A 15,752-nucleotide genomic window follows, 5' to 3' on the forward strand; every position below is an offset into this window, starting at 1 on the left:
GATGTATATTGTCCTGTCACAACAAGGCACACTATCACTCTGGAATTAAGGTACTTGCTTCAGTATCCCAGAGAATAGGGAAAGTAACCTCAACCTACCTCTCCGTGAGAGCCACACTCAAGTTTGCCACATGAATGAGAGTGTTCATTGTAGTTATTTGCAGAACATGAACTTTGCTCTTTTGAGGGAGGTGATGATAGCTGGAATTACAACAGCTCAGAAGCAGACCCTGATATTTTGCAGCTCAGGCTGATCGTTCTAATTGTTATTGATTAATAATGAATATTGTGCCTTTGTATCCAAGAGACACAGGAGAAAAAGACTCACATTTTTTTTCTGCAGGGCTGTATGACCTGATGCCTCACAATATGCAACTCCTCCGACACATGGTTACAGGGTAAGGAAAATCAAAATACATTCTTTTTATTAGTTAGCAGTAATGACCTTTTATTTTTGATTATTTGTGCACTAACAGCATGGAATAGAGATGTGCTATGTAAGGAAGTTATTCTTCGCTAATTTGAAGCTTTTAAAATACACAGCACACTATCTATTATGTATCATGCATTACAATTATAACAACAGTTTAATTAATCACCAGCACCCTGTTTTGTATCAGTCTGCTGCTGAATTCTGGGTAATGGTGTTGTTTACCATTTAGCAAGTAGCAACATTTCACTCTGTTTCACTACATTAAACTGCTCAAATAAAGCAAACGGATATTGGAAAGAGTTGGCCATCTGCCTTTATTTTCTTTTACTTTTGTTAAGGAAAGGGAAAAAAAAATAAACCCCACCACAGCCTCTGAAAGGAGAAAGAGCACAGCCATGAAACTGATAGTGACAAAAAACACCCTTTTTTATCAGGTCAAAATCTCATCTAAATGCAGTTCTGATGAATGGTAAAAAGCTTGCTTTGTGGATTTGGAGTGGGTCTCAAGACCAGCAATGAAGTCTAATGATTATTTAATGGTGCCGCACTTGAAGCAGGATTATGTGAGACTCTCTTCCCCGTTAAGAGTTTGATGAATAGGTTTTGTGACAGCCATTTAGGAATAAACAAGAATTCATCAGTCTGCATAAGAAGAAGCCAGTTTATAGATTAAGTTTCTTGAGGTAATTCATGAGGTCAGTCCCATTTAGATGTAGACTATTAGGGCTCAGCTTTTGAGAGCGGCCATACAAGGGAGTTACTCCAAATGGACCTCTCTAATACAAAGCCCCCTTTCAGAGGGAAGCCTGAAATTTTTATGACCCTGCTGCTAGGAAGCACATCAACTTGTCACTGTGAAGATCTGCTGGGGCAAGACCTCATCACTCTATTAAAGAGCTCTGTGACCCTATTGATTTGAAGTATTTAAAGCAGGGGTGAAGTTCAAAGCAATTTCTTTTCTATACTATTACTCAGCCTCTCTGTGTCTTGGCTCTAAAACATCTGCTGTCAGTTCCTCTCTGGTGTCTGACTCTGGAATCTGTCACTGGAGAACAGAGTAGTTTTATTTAGAATAAATTGGATTCCTTTTCAGTTTTCAGCATTTCATATTGTGATCAATGGTTTACACTCCTTCATGTGCCAGGAGACTTCACTGCCACTGTACCTTTTCATGTCTCCTCATGACTCAGCCAGGGCCTGCTCCTGAGCCTCTGTAATCAATTCTCTCCATTCTAACAGGTCAGCTGCCACAGGTATTTCTAATTGGCTAATCATTAAAAGTAATAAACTTCTACACTTGAAAAAAAAATTTAAAAAAAAAAAAAAAAAAAAAAGAGGGGCAAAAAGTCCCAGAATGCCATTTTGGAAACAAAACCTTCACAGGATCTTTTATACTTATTTGCTTGGAGGAAAAAAGAAAAAAGACACTGAGTAAACAACTCCATTATTTTTAAATGTCAGCAAGTAAACATCGTAGCTGGTTCTTGGAGGGGCTTCTTCAGAACAGTGCAGACTCCTTTACTTCTCTGCACAAGCTGGAGGCTTAATAATACATCAGGCTGGGTGTATTTATTAAAGTTGTGGCTTCTGACACCAGGCTAGTTATTAAAGGCTGTAGAGAGGACAAGATAAATATTCAATTTTATGATGTCAGACAAAAAATCTGAGATAAAGGAATGAACAATGGGATGGAAATGGTAATGAAATGGTTACAAAAATATTTAAGATAATGAAGCATAGCAACAGAAAGAAATTAGGTAGGGAAGATAATTATGTACAGGATTACATAGTGCAAACCTATCTGTTATCTTCATCAAGGGAACTAAGTTCTGATGGGCTGAAAAATGCACTTTCTCTCAGGGGCTGCTTTGTCAAATAGCTATCATGTTCATATCCTACCTGTAATATTTAAAACATTTTATCACAGATTCTAACAAATTGCCTAATATAAGTAAGATAAAAGGGACGTATTCTACAAAAAAAAAAAGTGTAGCCATTGTTTTCAGCTGATTAGTGCTGATTTACATTGCCTATGACTCTGACCCATATATATACATATATATATATTTATATATATATACACAGATATATATGCTTTATCATTTTATTAGTGCTGTAATTTTACACAAAACGTTTAAAATTGAATGTGTTTCTGGGGGGAATGAATTATGTTTATTGCAAGGTGGCACCTGCAAGGTTTATTCAGCAGTATCTTTAAGAATCTAGAAGACTGCAGACAGATGTACCTATTGCTTGTCAATCAAAACACGTCCTTTGCAGCATTGAATTTTCTTAGTCAGCAAGGAAATCACGTTAGTGCTGTCTAAGGTCAACAGTAAATGCACTAGTAAGATCCTTGACTGAGAATTTTCAATAAAAGCAGCACCAAAGATGAGGAAGAAAGATAATAGTTTGTATTCTGCTCCTCTAAGGGAAGGGGCGATAAACAAAATTCTAAACCATTCCTTCTATTTTTCCTTTTTTTTTAGAAAAAGGGAACTGGAGGGAGTCACTGCAACAGAACACTGATATCATCTTGAGTTCATGATGCTGAATATGTTGGCATTTATGGTGCATTCTCCCAGGGCACATTTTAAAATGAAACTGAAACTTGATGGACCAACTGTAGTCCATAAAAAAATTATAAAAAGCCTTTTTTTTTTTTCCAGACAAAAGAAATGGAGAGCTTCAAAACAGTTTCCTGCCATATAAATCCACATGTTGGAGGTGAGTCCAAACATAACAAATCAAAGTGGTTTTTTCTCATCTTTTATTTTAGATTATGAATGATACAGGAATTTATAGAGCATGGAAATTTATTACTATGCTAATAGGTCCCCCTGTTTATATCTGTCAACATATGTTATATCCAGGATCACTAGGAAGCAGCAGAATTTTTAGGGATGGAGGGGGAGGTAATTAAAGAATTAGGCCTAATTACCGTGAAAAATCTCTGGAAGAAACATACAGAAACCTTGTGCAGTATAAACACAAAGAGAAGGCAGGGAAATATTCTTTAGCATGACCATGGCTTTAAACTCCAACTCTAATCCAGGCATTTGTAACCAAAAAGCAAACACTATCTGAACTCAATAGCTCTTATATAGTTAAATTAAAAGAGACCGAGAAAGAATACATCCCTGCGTAGAAATTTTCTCCTCACTTCAGATCTTCATAGGTATTTTGTTTTTAACAGCTGAGCATGTACTTAACCAAATACTCACTAGACAGCAACCCAGCTGATGGTTTAAAATCATTTTTAGCTCCAGGATGATGGCAGAACCATTTGGCAGTCACCAGTAAAGGGACAAGAGAAGAAAAGTAGAAATGGCTGCAGGAGAGGTATTTCAATGGGAATTTACTAAAGGCACTCCCAAGGCTTCCAGGCTGCAGACAGAAATTTGATAGAAAATGTAGAAAATGTCTCATTTAAAGTGTTTCTTGTAGACCTGTAAAACCAGACTGGTAAAGTGTATACCTTTTGATAAGCAAAGAAGTTGATGAATTGAAATTTGTGATTCTCCCAAGAGAAAAAAATGTGTTTGGGGAAAAAGTAAATACATGTCCCACCCCTTTATGCTTCTGCTCCTCAGTGAGCCAGGTTCAATCTGAACTTATATCCACCATGTCCTCTCCTGAAAAGAAAGTGAGGTATTGGTTGCTATGAGAAGTGCAGTAAGAGTGCAAGGATGAGGTAGCCAAAGGGCTGGATGTACAAAGCATCACAGTGAAATTTCATAGTCAAAACCTTAGGAAATTCAATTTCTTGGGAAAAAAACCCAACAACTTTTTATGGGGAAATATTATAACCAGCTCTACAATTTTCTGTTCCTGTAACAAGATGGAGATGTGTTGCAGAAAGCAGAGTAGCAACAGTCTGTAGGACCAAGCACAAATATTAGGCTTTTAGCATCAGCTGCTGTGACCAGAAAGCAGGAAGATGCTTGCTGTAATGGAAAAAATGTATGGGGCAACAGGCCTGAGCTTTGCTAAAGATATTCAGCAATTCAGTAACTCTTCAGATACAGAAATCACTGTCTGAATTTAACTTTCGTAAAGCTATATATGACTGTGGGGGGTCTACCAGGCAAGAATATTTTCAGGTGTGGTTAGGTCTGTGTGTCTCCACAGGAATATCTTAAACCCACCTTGATCAGCAGGTAGATAACAGGTGTGTCAGCCTCACTTCAGCCTGCACATGTTAAAATGAATTCATGGCCCAGCTTCTTAAATAGTTTTATATCCTAAATATTGATCTCCTTTATCTGTGTGTTGCCATATCCATCTTTGTCTTTAATCATTCTTCCTCTACAGGTGGGTTATCATTTTTCCAATGCGTGTGTATTATGAGCTTTGCCACCAACAGAGATAATATCTCCCCATTCTAGGTTGTTCAGTGTGAGTCCTTCCCATGCTGAAGTATTATTAATCATGTTGTCATCACTTAAATAAATAATAATCAGCAACAATTATTTCTATTTTCACAAAGCCACTAAAATAATAAAAAGCAAATCTGATATTAATTATTAATAAAAATGCAGGGGACAAGTGTTAGGATTTATTTTTCATCTGTATTACAGTGTCATCTAGAGGTTCTGGATAAGAAGAGGGTGTCTCTGTTTTAGGTACTGCAGAAATTCCAGTTTAAATGACCTAGCATGTCAAAGAAGAAGGTACGAAGGAGAGAGGAGGAGCTAGAACTAGAAATCAGACCCTCCACCCCTATTCAGCTCCCATGGTCATGCAGAAATGTAGACTGGCAAGAGAAGGACTCATACAGACCTACCACACCCTGTTGTTCTTCCCGTTCTCCCAAGTAGGAGCCCAGCAGGAGCACACAGGACACCAGCCTCTGTCCCCAGCCCAGCTGGGCCACAAAGCAGCCACACTGCTGACAGCCTTGGGGCGTCTGTCCCTCCTACCACATTTTGAAGATGTCTGTTCCCGCTCTTGCTCCTTTGCATCCCAGGAACCAAGCTATACAGTGGAGAAGGCAAATCTCCCCTTAGCCCAGACCAAGTCATTTTCTATCTGGTTTCTGGCAGACATGAAGGTTATGCAGCTGCTGCGTGTGTCTGTCTGTACCTGCCTCTGCTTGTGCTTTTCTCCCTTTCTTTGCTAGCAATTTCTAAACCTATTTGCCACATTCAGCTTCATCTGGCAGAGAGGCTGAGGTTTAAAAATATTATATTTCTCTAAGACTTTTGAAGAAGAAACCTCACCCTAACTTTACTCAGGAGACAGGAGGCAGCTGAGATGTGCCTTCAGCTCAGGGTTTGCAAGACACGCATTTGTTTGCCCCTTACATGTTGGGCTAGGAAAATGAGGGGCAAAGAATACAGGACACTAGAGTGTTTTAGGTAGAGGGGCATAGGATTTAGGGGGTGGAAATGTCTAATCAACCATCTCCTTTGGTCCTGCTACTCAGAGAGTGATTTGTTTTATGGAGGACCAATATGATTTGTATGTGTTATGTCCAAATGCAACTGGGTATCTTACAAGTGACTGTTGTAACAAGATGCAAATGCAAATAAAGAGAAAATACAGCCTCTGAACTTCTTAAAGAGGTCCTGCACTTGTCCAGCTGCTGTAGAAGCAGAAGATGATGCAGAGCCAATGTCTTCAGACTGATCATTTAGCAGCAGGGAGCAGTGCCTGGGAACAGCAAATTACTTTAGCCCTTGATGATGTCCAACTGAGTGTGATGCAGAGGTCAGAGCCTGGGTTCTGCTCTCTTAATCTCAGAGGGAAAAGGTCTGCAGCACAGCCAGCTCCCCTGACATAAGGTGAGAGTTCTCCAAGGTGCTCCTGTGTAATCTAAGCCTGTAGGGTTCATCTACCAACCTGTGCTGTGATCACTGATGGATCCAGGAACATTTCTTTATCTTTGGTGCTGGAGACACTTGAATGATACAGAAAATGCACAGAAAATAATACAGAAAATGCTCCTTAGAAACTTTGTCTCCTTCTTCCTGAGGCATGGAAATGTCACTATTTGAGATTTTCCCCATCTGTGGTTTCTGAGATTTGAAAGTACTGGTGCATCTGTAGGAGATCAAGCTGCTGCAGCACTTGGTCTCCCAGAAGAAATGAGTCAACATGCAACAAGCGTGTACTGAGTTAGACTCTGTGCTCTGTGATCCACAACAGGTTAATTGGCTTAAAAGTTCTGGGTTGTCTGGCCTGGATTTTTGCGACAAAAGTCCCAGGCCAGACTCTATTGCCAGGATTTGCAGGTGGTTTGCAATTCAGAACTGCCTTTTCCAAATATAAGAGGAAGATGGCACAATCCTTTCCCACTTTTGGACAGATGCAGGAATGTTTGCACCATACCCATTTTCTTGCTGAAAAAGAGGCTGGAAATTCAGTGGCATGGCAGTGCAGATTAAAAAGTTATCACATTTACTGCACAGCACTTCCAGATGCAGTAACAGGGCATTTCTGTGGGCAACAAACGGTGAAGTCAGAGCCAGTCTGAGGAGGAGAGTAGCAGAGACAAATCCTTGAGATAATTGGAATAGCATTTGCAGACAAGACAAATGAATGCCCCACAGCTGGACAAGCTGTTATAAGTCCTAACAACATACCTTACATTTTTTTCTCTTCACAGTATTTTTATAAGACAGGAAAATTGAAGGCAAAATAAAGATTTCTCTAGTCTGTACAGTAATAGTAATAAAATGTAATGTGATAAATTCTGTTCTCATAAGTACAATTCCATACTGTGGATTATATAGCAAAATCTTCACAAATACAACCCTAATATAAACCTTAAAACTTTGCACTTGTTTGCATGATAGCATGTAGTACCTCACCTTTCCTGAAGTGTTATGCTTAGTACTGTTTGTTTGCACTGAGCATTATCACTACATATGGCTCCACTTCACATACACGATAATAAATACTGAATAAACCACAGATAATATTCACAGACTTGTGTGGACAAACTTGTTATTTTAGGAAAATCAGAAAGTGACTCAATTGCCTTTCATTTGATGGAATTTTGCTTGTCAAGCAAGAAGAGAGAAGCTGTCTTCTGAGCAATTGTTGCCATAGTCAGGCACATTTTTAGCCTGAGAAAGCTGTGCTTAGCACTCAGTTATGCAGCTTGAAATCTTCATTTTGTGGGAGGATAAGTATGAGAGTTTTCAGTGATAACATGAATGTTAAAATATGTTGATTTGAAGCCCCATATCTACTTATTGATAGTTGCAAATTCATTGCTCTACTTCTTCAGCTCTTTTACCTTTGTTGCTCTATCCCAATTCACTTGACTCCTGTGTCTAAAGTCACCCCAACACTTCACTGCAGCTATGCATTGTACTGCACACCCCCCTCTACATTGTACTGCACACCCCCTCTACATTGTACTGCATCAGTTTTTAATGGGGGAAATCTCACAAGTAATACCTCCCCTCTACTTTCTTCCTCTTCTTTTCCTTTGACAGTATTTGGAGGCTCTCATTTTACCTACAGTTCTCCTTCAAACTTTCTACTTAAAAAAATAACAGCATCTCCTCACCTGCTCTCCATTACATATATTATCCATCATGTCCTTCATTTTCTTGTGAGAACTTAAACTTTCCATCTGGTGCCTCTTTGGTCTCTTCTATCTTGCATGTTTATGGGGTAATATTATTTTTCTTTATTTTACTAAAGCCACCCATGTTTTCATCCTTCACCACTACTCCGTTTATCCATCTCTAAATGTATTTGATGCACAATGTGCTACTGCTCTTCAGAGAGCCTCTCCTCCATTGTCAAAGTCATTTCTCTTAACTGGCTTATGCCATCTGGTCTTGATTAATTGTTCCCAGAGAAAATCTTCAACATTTTCCAAACAACTCTCACCCTCTTTGTCCCACCTTTGTGAATGAAACCTTTTCCAGAATAATACATCCACAGTCAGAAATTTCCTGAAATCATGTGTTGTTCTTTAGTGCAGAGGCGCCTGAGCTAGTAAGGCCTGCTAGCAGAGATAGTAAAGATTTATACATGGTGGCCTTAAAGATAATTAAATATTTTCTTTCTTAACTTCCTCAGCTCTGTTCATACAACATGCTCTTTAGAGGCTCTGTGTTATCTTCTTCCAGGTTTCAAAGAACAGAGGCAAGTGATGAGTCACACTTAGGCCACCTTTCATTCTCTTTTTCCTATAAACTCACTTCTCTTTCTTTGCCTTTCAATTCAGAGTTCCAAACACCTGTGCAAATTATAGGTCTGACTGTTTCTGTGATGCATCCTTGTGAGGAGTCATGATCAAAGAAGGTAAAACATAGGTTATCATTTCCCCTGTCCCAAGTCCTCCTCACAGCCTTCTGCCTATCCCATGCATAATCCAGTGTTTGGCTCAGATTTCTTCTGCTCACCAACATCTGAGCTAGATTTAAAGGCTACTGAGTCTCCCTGTAGAATATCCTTCAGACAAAGCTCTAGCAATCCAACAAATTTCTAAAGTTGTTGCTCAAATCATTATAAAGCTTTTGGTATTTCCACTGGACTTGAGAAATATAATACTATATTAATTCAATATGAAGTCAAAATGCTTCTGCAAGATTATCTTTTCACGCCACTGCTCTAAAAACATCATCTCACTCTCTGCATCTCCCCTTCTGATCTCAAGTAGTGCTAGTCTGCACTGTACACTTACTAGGGTTTCAAACAGGATCCTCCAAAAATCTTATGATGTCAGAGATGGTGAGTTTTTGTGATACAGAGAAAGGTGAGGGCTACCTCTCTGGTACATACTAGATATGCACATTGTTCTCCTTCAAAATCTTGTCCTGCAATGCTTCTACCAAAAAAATCCTTTCTATAAGAAGGCCCTGGGTCTAAATTCACACATTAAAGACCTTCATTACTGTTTTAAGGACTGAAATGGAAAATGTGGATCCTTAAAAATTTCTTATTAATCCTAGAAGATCCAGGATTGCCCAGAACTTTGAGTTTGCTCCATAAATCTATTCCATAAGTGTCTGGGAAAAGTCTCCCCCACTAGGTATATACAAACTATGTATTACCACAGAAGGGCTGAGTAGATGGGGTGTGCTTTCTACCAGAGTCCATCAGGATGCTCAGACCTGCAAAGTCTGAACTGCTGTGACCATCAAAAAGATAAACCAAAAGAAGAGCTGGGAGTAGTTTATTTTCTTTGAACCAAAAAGCACAGTCAATGAACTTAGGATACAGAAGACCCAGGGTCGAATTTTCCCTTTGCCTGAGATAATCTAGGTAAACTAACTTTTCTTCTGTAAGAATTTAAACTTTGTTAATCTAGGACCAAATTAATGTTTGGTAAGCTCATGCAGGTGAAACAGTTTTAACAGAAAAATCTAAGGAAGTACCTCTCTGGTGTATCACAACACTCTGTTACCATATGGCTCAACAATTTGGGAAGTGTCTGACATTCTAAATCTGGAAAAGGCATACAGATATAGATGCCTAACAATTCAGGTGAGGCTGGAAGTAGATAGTGACTTCCAAACTAAGTTTTTCACCACATCAGCAAATATGAATTTCATCTGCAAAGCCATATATTTCACTTTTATAGTGGTTTTAATAAAGAATTAATTTAAATTGGAGTTCAGAACAGAAAGGTCAATGGGAGTATATGCACAGGTATAGAAAGGAGAAATATTTAATCCCACATTATTCTTTTAAGGCTAATAATAACACAAAGAGCTGAGGTAAAAACCTCCCTAACAAGTCAGAGAGTGAACCTAAATGTACTGTGACTGGTGTTGGCCTTTTTGCTGATCTCTCTGAGCTTATCATTCCCAAAGCACCTTCTGCTCTCATAGGTGGTGTTTGCAGCCAAAAGGGCTTTCTGGTGGGCTCACAGCTGGTTATATATTTTCACTATAGTAGATTCAATTGATTGTGTTCTATTTCTGTTTCCATACTGTCTGTATAGATCTATGAGGCTCTTGAATGTTCTTGCTATGTGTAGGGGTTTGTGAGATAGTAATTTTAAATTAATGCTCAGCTTGGAGCTGATTTCCCTGTACTGAAGAACAAGATTTTCATTCTTTTGTATCTGATCTGTTCTAGTTAAGGAGAAAAAAGTAGGAAGGGTTTCTGTTGCCTGACTGCATGAGTTTAACCTTTGAGTAGGCTTTTCTTGGCCTACTTTACTCAAACTCTTGCCATGGATGAATTTGAAGTTCATGTGCAAGATATAGTCTTTGCTCTGTCTGTCTTTGTTAAGCAAGGGTTTCTTCTAGTAAAATCATAGTCAACAACATCTGCAGAAAAATAAATAGAGAAGAATTGCAGTGAAGTTGTTTTTTAAAAAGTTTAAAAAAAATCTGCATTTATTATTCTACACTCTTGAAAAATGGTTTAATCAGGTTCCTGGTATTATAACCAGTGTTACACTGCTACAGTAGAAGCAGTAAAAGTTGTGGCAGAGATGGACACAGAAGGAGGAGCACTGGTGACAGCAACAAGCTTTAATGTTTCACATATACCTTAATTTTTAAGTGGCTTTTTACATAGTGAAAAAGTGCACCTTATAGAGACAGTATTTTTACATAAATATTTGCAATGTTTATCCAACATCCATTTCTGTAAGAGGCCTAATAATACCAGAGGTTTAAATATTGAATTTTCATATTTGTGTACTGTACCTATTGCTAACACTATATTTTATCAGTGATAAGATGCATTTTTACACATATTTCACTAGGATTTTTTTAACTTCTCTCTCTGCATGCTGGCTCTCTTCTGAGCATCTTTGTTTCTATTGTTACACTTCAATCCATATTGTGCATGTCCTTTTGAAGCAAGTTGCCTTCATGTACTGCATTTTCTTTGCTTTGCAGCACTGCCTTGAATGATTTGAATTGGCTTATTTATACATTAAACCAAGGTCTAAGATGAGCTCTAGAAGATAATTTAATGCCACTAATAGGCTTTCAGTCCACATAACCAGACTAATCTAGGGCAAAACACCTGAAAGATGTAGACAATGGACACAGGCCGAGAGTGATCAATCTCCCTCCACAAGACCTCCCCCTCTGAGCCGCACTTGTTGGTGAGTCAGAAGAGCCCAAGAGTCAGATGCCTCAGGGGGGCAGAAACACGTGAGCAAAGAGATTAAATGAGATGAAACACATAGGTGATGTTGCACTCAGACTTATTTTCCCCAAAAACACTGTGTAGTGTTTAAATTAAAAGATATATAATAGCCTTGAATATTGAGGTTCCACGATGTGCTTAGCACCACTAGTGCAGAATAGCTGTGGAAGAACACAGATGTGCCCACAGTACTCCCTGCTGAGGATGTGCAGGTTAATTCCTCTTAGGCATGCTGTGGAAAATAAGTTCAGCCATTTGAAGGGTTTGGCCAATCCTTACAAAATATTTTACAGGTATGTGTTAATATTCCTCACTACTTGTTTTGTATGCTCAGCTCTCTGTCCTGGGAAGTCTGAGTTTATTAGACATCCATTATAATTGACACATTGTTGAAGTAGGGGTGAATAGATGCATTAGACAGATGATCTTAATTGGCTTTCATCCAAAAGAATTAAAATAAAAAGACAGCTGAATTTCATTCACATTTTCAATTAGTAAAACTTCCTTTCATTATTATAATGCCTGCTGAAACAGCAGCCACATCAGGGTGACAAATCCCGTTATCATGCTTTCTGCAATTGTCTTCCAAAAAGGCGTCTATTGAAAGCATTGTCTGAGCGTGTGTATAATGCTGACAATCAAGCTCTGCTCAGAAAGCTGGGGGAGGGTGTCTGGCTGTGATCTATACAGAAATGCATTTCTTTCCCGTGCTGCTGGTTCTTCAGTGCTGTGTGCTTGTGCTGGGGCAATGTGCTCTGACAGGCAATGCGCACTGACAAGATCAATCACTGAGCATTAGTGGAATTCTCATGCTTTCCACCTATTTTTCTTCCCATTCTTTATTGAGCATGATCCTCTGCAGGTGTTATTTGTTTGTCAGGCTGTTACAAAGCAAATGGAAATAATTTTTTTTTAGGGAGTAGATAACAGCTGTACTCATATTGCAGACAATGGTTTCACACTGAAGTAATAATCTACGAGAATGTGAAAATAATTCTTTAGGCATTTGAGGAAGAAATAAATGGCTTCTTGGACCAGGGGAGCAAACAAAGGGGCATTAGGAGGTTGGTTTTTTAAATCCCTTTTGGGTGGCTAACCAACCTAATGCACATGTAATAGCATTCCAGATTCTTAACTTAGCCAACTCACCTAACTTAACCGGACAAAATTATGTTATTTATTTGTTCCATATGTGACACTGAAGAGAAACATGTGGATGACCAAAAAAATCCGTTCATCTGGAGCTGGTCTTATCCAGTTTTCTTCTGCTGAGTTATACACCCAGACTCATGTGTATTGCCTAAGGGTTGTTTTGCTTGTATTTATTTAATTATTTACTTATTGAATAGTTCCAACTTACATAATTTCCTACATCATCTAACTTTGGATGTCCATGTTCTCTTATAACATCCCACCTGAAGCTACACATATGAATCACAACTGTCATATTAGGGGTTGATGTTCAGTTTTCCACATGCAGAAGCGGGAATCCATTAATTTTGAGCATCCTAACAAGATATAGTTGGTCAATGCCAGAAAACCAGTTAACAGACTGAAAACTTGGCACTCTGATGCCACAAAATTTCTGCGAATCACAACCCCTTCACAGATGAGGGGAATTTTCAAATTAATGTAATTGGTACTTTTTATTTATTAAGATTTTTTTTGTTCTTTGTCTCACATGCCTGTCAAAGTCCAGCACAACTGGGCCCTGCCAGACTGGAAGAGTTCCTCAATCCTGGCCCTACCAGTTTAGTTTTCCACTTTTTCATTTAGCTGGCCACCTCTGAAGGATTAATTAAGCATTAATTTAATGTCTGTCAGCATTTGTATTAAGTAAAACCAAGAATATTTTGCTCATGGTCAGGTTTCTGGTAAGGAAAAAAATGTTTTTATTTTTTAATGGTGTACTAGAGAGCCTGAAGTTGCTTTAAAGCATTCTTTATAAAGCATGAAATGTGAAAAAACCAAAAGAATAAAACAAAACCAAAAACTAAAGCCACTAAGGAATAATGATGAAAAGAGAAGAACGCAAATCATTTCTCATCCTTCCTACTAGAGATGCATTTTATAGCTAATGCATTTAATGAGTCAACATTGACTTATATTGCCTGAAAGCTCACTGAATTATTGAGTATCTGTGGTATGGATTATATGGGAAAAATAGTTTGAAATGGCTTTTTCCTCTGTGAAAATTTAATTTTATTTATATTCAGCTACAGTTATTTTCCAAGGTTGTTATTAGATGAGTTCATCTTTCCTGTATATTTTAAAGAGCTAATGCAATTTAGTAAAAAATAGACTTTTTGCAGAAGCTTTAGAAGCTCTGTGGTTTGAAAAACACCTGAGGAAAGCTTAACTGAAAGAAGGACAAAAGAATAAATCAACAACAACAACATTTCTCTGAGACATATGTCTACTAATTTAGCCCAAATAAAGCGTCTGTCATACACTGGGCTTTTTTTCAGATGGATAAATATTGACTTGGTTTGATTTTTTTATGTCCTCTAAATAAATAATAACAATCTGAATATTTAATTTTTTCCCTTGGGTAATAGGAGGGCATGCTGCTGGTGAAGAGAGATGAAGAGAGAACTGCTCCAGGCACAGGTATAGTGCAATCCTTCACTGTGGACCTGTTTATTACATTTTCAACTTCCAGTCTTGGGTGGTAGATTGATTTGGCAGAGATTAGATGGGAGGTAGAAAGGAAAGCTGTCTTGTTAACCATTTCCCATATGATGATTTAACATTGACTTGGCACTATTCTTAAGTGCCCTGCAAGCAGACAGTTTTCCAAAAGAAATGATATCTGCAGCTCATATGCAGAGCTTTTCGATAGCTCTGCTTTGCAGACATTTCTCTGAAAACCTGGCCATGGATGACACACCAGCGGGAGCCATATTAGCAATATCATGCTTGTCAAACACAGCTTTGAGAAATATTATTTATAGGGCTGTCTGGTAAACAAACCCATTTTGTGAAAAACTTTCAAGTTTCAGAATGTGATTTTGGTCACATCAGAATGAAAATGTGAGCTGTCAAACTTTTTGGGTTTTTGAGGGAGGAAATAAATATCCTGGAGACTGGCCAGGATTGCCAGGATGCATGGAAATGCCAGAACTCGGTCTGTGTTTCTTCTGAGTCTGCAAAACACTCTTGATTCAGCAAAAAAGAAACATTTTCTCACAAAAAAACAATGGTTTTTCTACCATCCTCTGTGATTAGCCATCCAACTGTTTATCCATCAAGTAACCCTGTACCATGAGCTATGGTTGTCCATGGTTCTTGCCTGGCTAGTTAAACCTCTAATCTTTGTTACTGCTAATCCATCTGGTGCTTTCTAAGCAAACAAGAGCTAATAGACAATATGATTTGACACCACAGAGAAAGACATCACCTTTCTTTAACTGTTCTGTCTTTCAGGACCGTGTGTCCCATGCTGCATGTGCCTCACAGTGGGCAAAGCAGAAGATTCTGGCTCTTGAGTGCAACCCTCAAAAATTATAACACATATGTTAATATGACTCTACAGAAAGACTTGGTTTCACTGGACCACAGCTTAAACTAATGAACTTTGAATCACAAAATCTTTGTGCATCTGCTTATTTCATCTCCTTCTTTCAAACCACATTCTTTTCTGCTGCCATCAGATTCTGAAAATAAATAATCATTGATTTAGTTTTCATATTCTTAAGTCAGAAGCTGCTCTCATCCATCAAACTAGTCCAGTGCACTTTGCAGAAAAAAGGCCTTATGTTGTAAATTCTTCTTTAAAACATTGTTCCATTTGGGCAGTGATTACATATTGTAGAGATAATTCCCATTTTGAGAGTATGACACAGTAAAGCCTTAATTCCTCTGGTCATTATCACGGCACAAATAACCAGCAGCAGCAGTGAAGACCCAGAGTTGCTGCTGGCATAATGGCAAATTCACGTGCATAAGAAGTGGTGACAGGAAGGTTGCAGTCACAGCATAAGGGTAATATTAAAAAATCCAAACTTTCATTAGCAGGAATTAATTTGCACGGTCTTGCCAAGCCTACTACACATGCTTAGGAGTTGTGTAAATAAATATCGCTGTCCTTCTGCTGTAGCTGTGAAGCTCGGTATAATTTAGGGCTGAGCCTGTGGCTATGAGAAGCACTGGGAAGAGATCCCATGTGCTCTGCTCCCCAGCCCGTGCTCTGAGAACCACAGCATGCTGCCTCCCAATAAAGCATGAGATGGAGCTGTCAG

General features: G+C 38.5%; 1 long non-coding RNA gene across 1 annotated transcript; it reads left to right on the forward strand.

Annotated features, from left to right (window-relative positions):
- Nucleotides 1-221: 221 nt before the first annotated feature.
- Nucleotides 222-15,206, forward strand: LOC146768429 (uncharacterized). The gene is made up of 4 exons (XR_014952996.1): nt 222-397; nt 3,102-3,159; nt 14,070-14,121; nt 14,938-15,206. It is a non-coding gene; the product is annotated as an uncharacterized LOC146768429 (long non-coding RNA).
- The last annotated feature ends 546 nt before the right edge of the window (nt 15,207-15,752 follow it).

Source organism: Lonchura striata, chromosome 2 (genome assembly GCF_050655825.1).
Source record: "Lonchura striata isolate lonStrDom1 chromosome 2, ASM5065582v1, whole genome shotgun sequence".
In the NCBI taxonomy this organism is placed as follows: domain Eukaryota; kingdom Metazoa; phylum Chordata; class Aves; order Passeriformes; family Estrildidae; genus Lonchura; species Lonchura striata.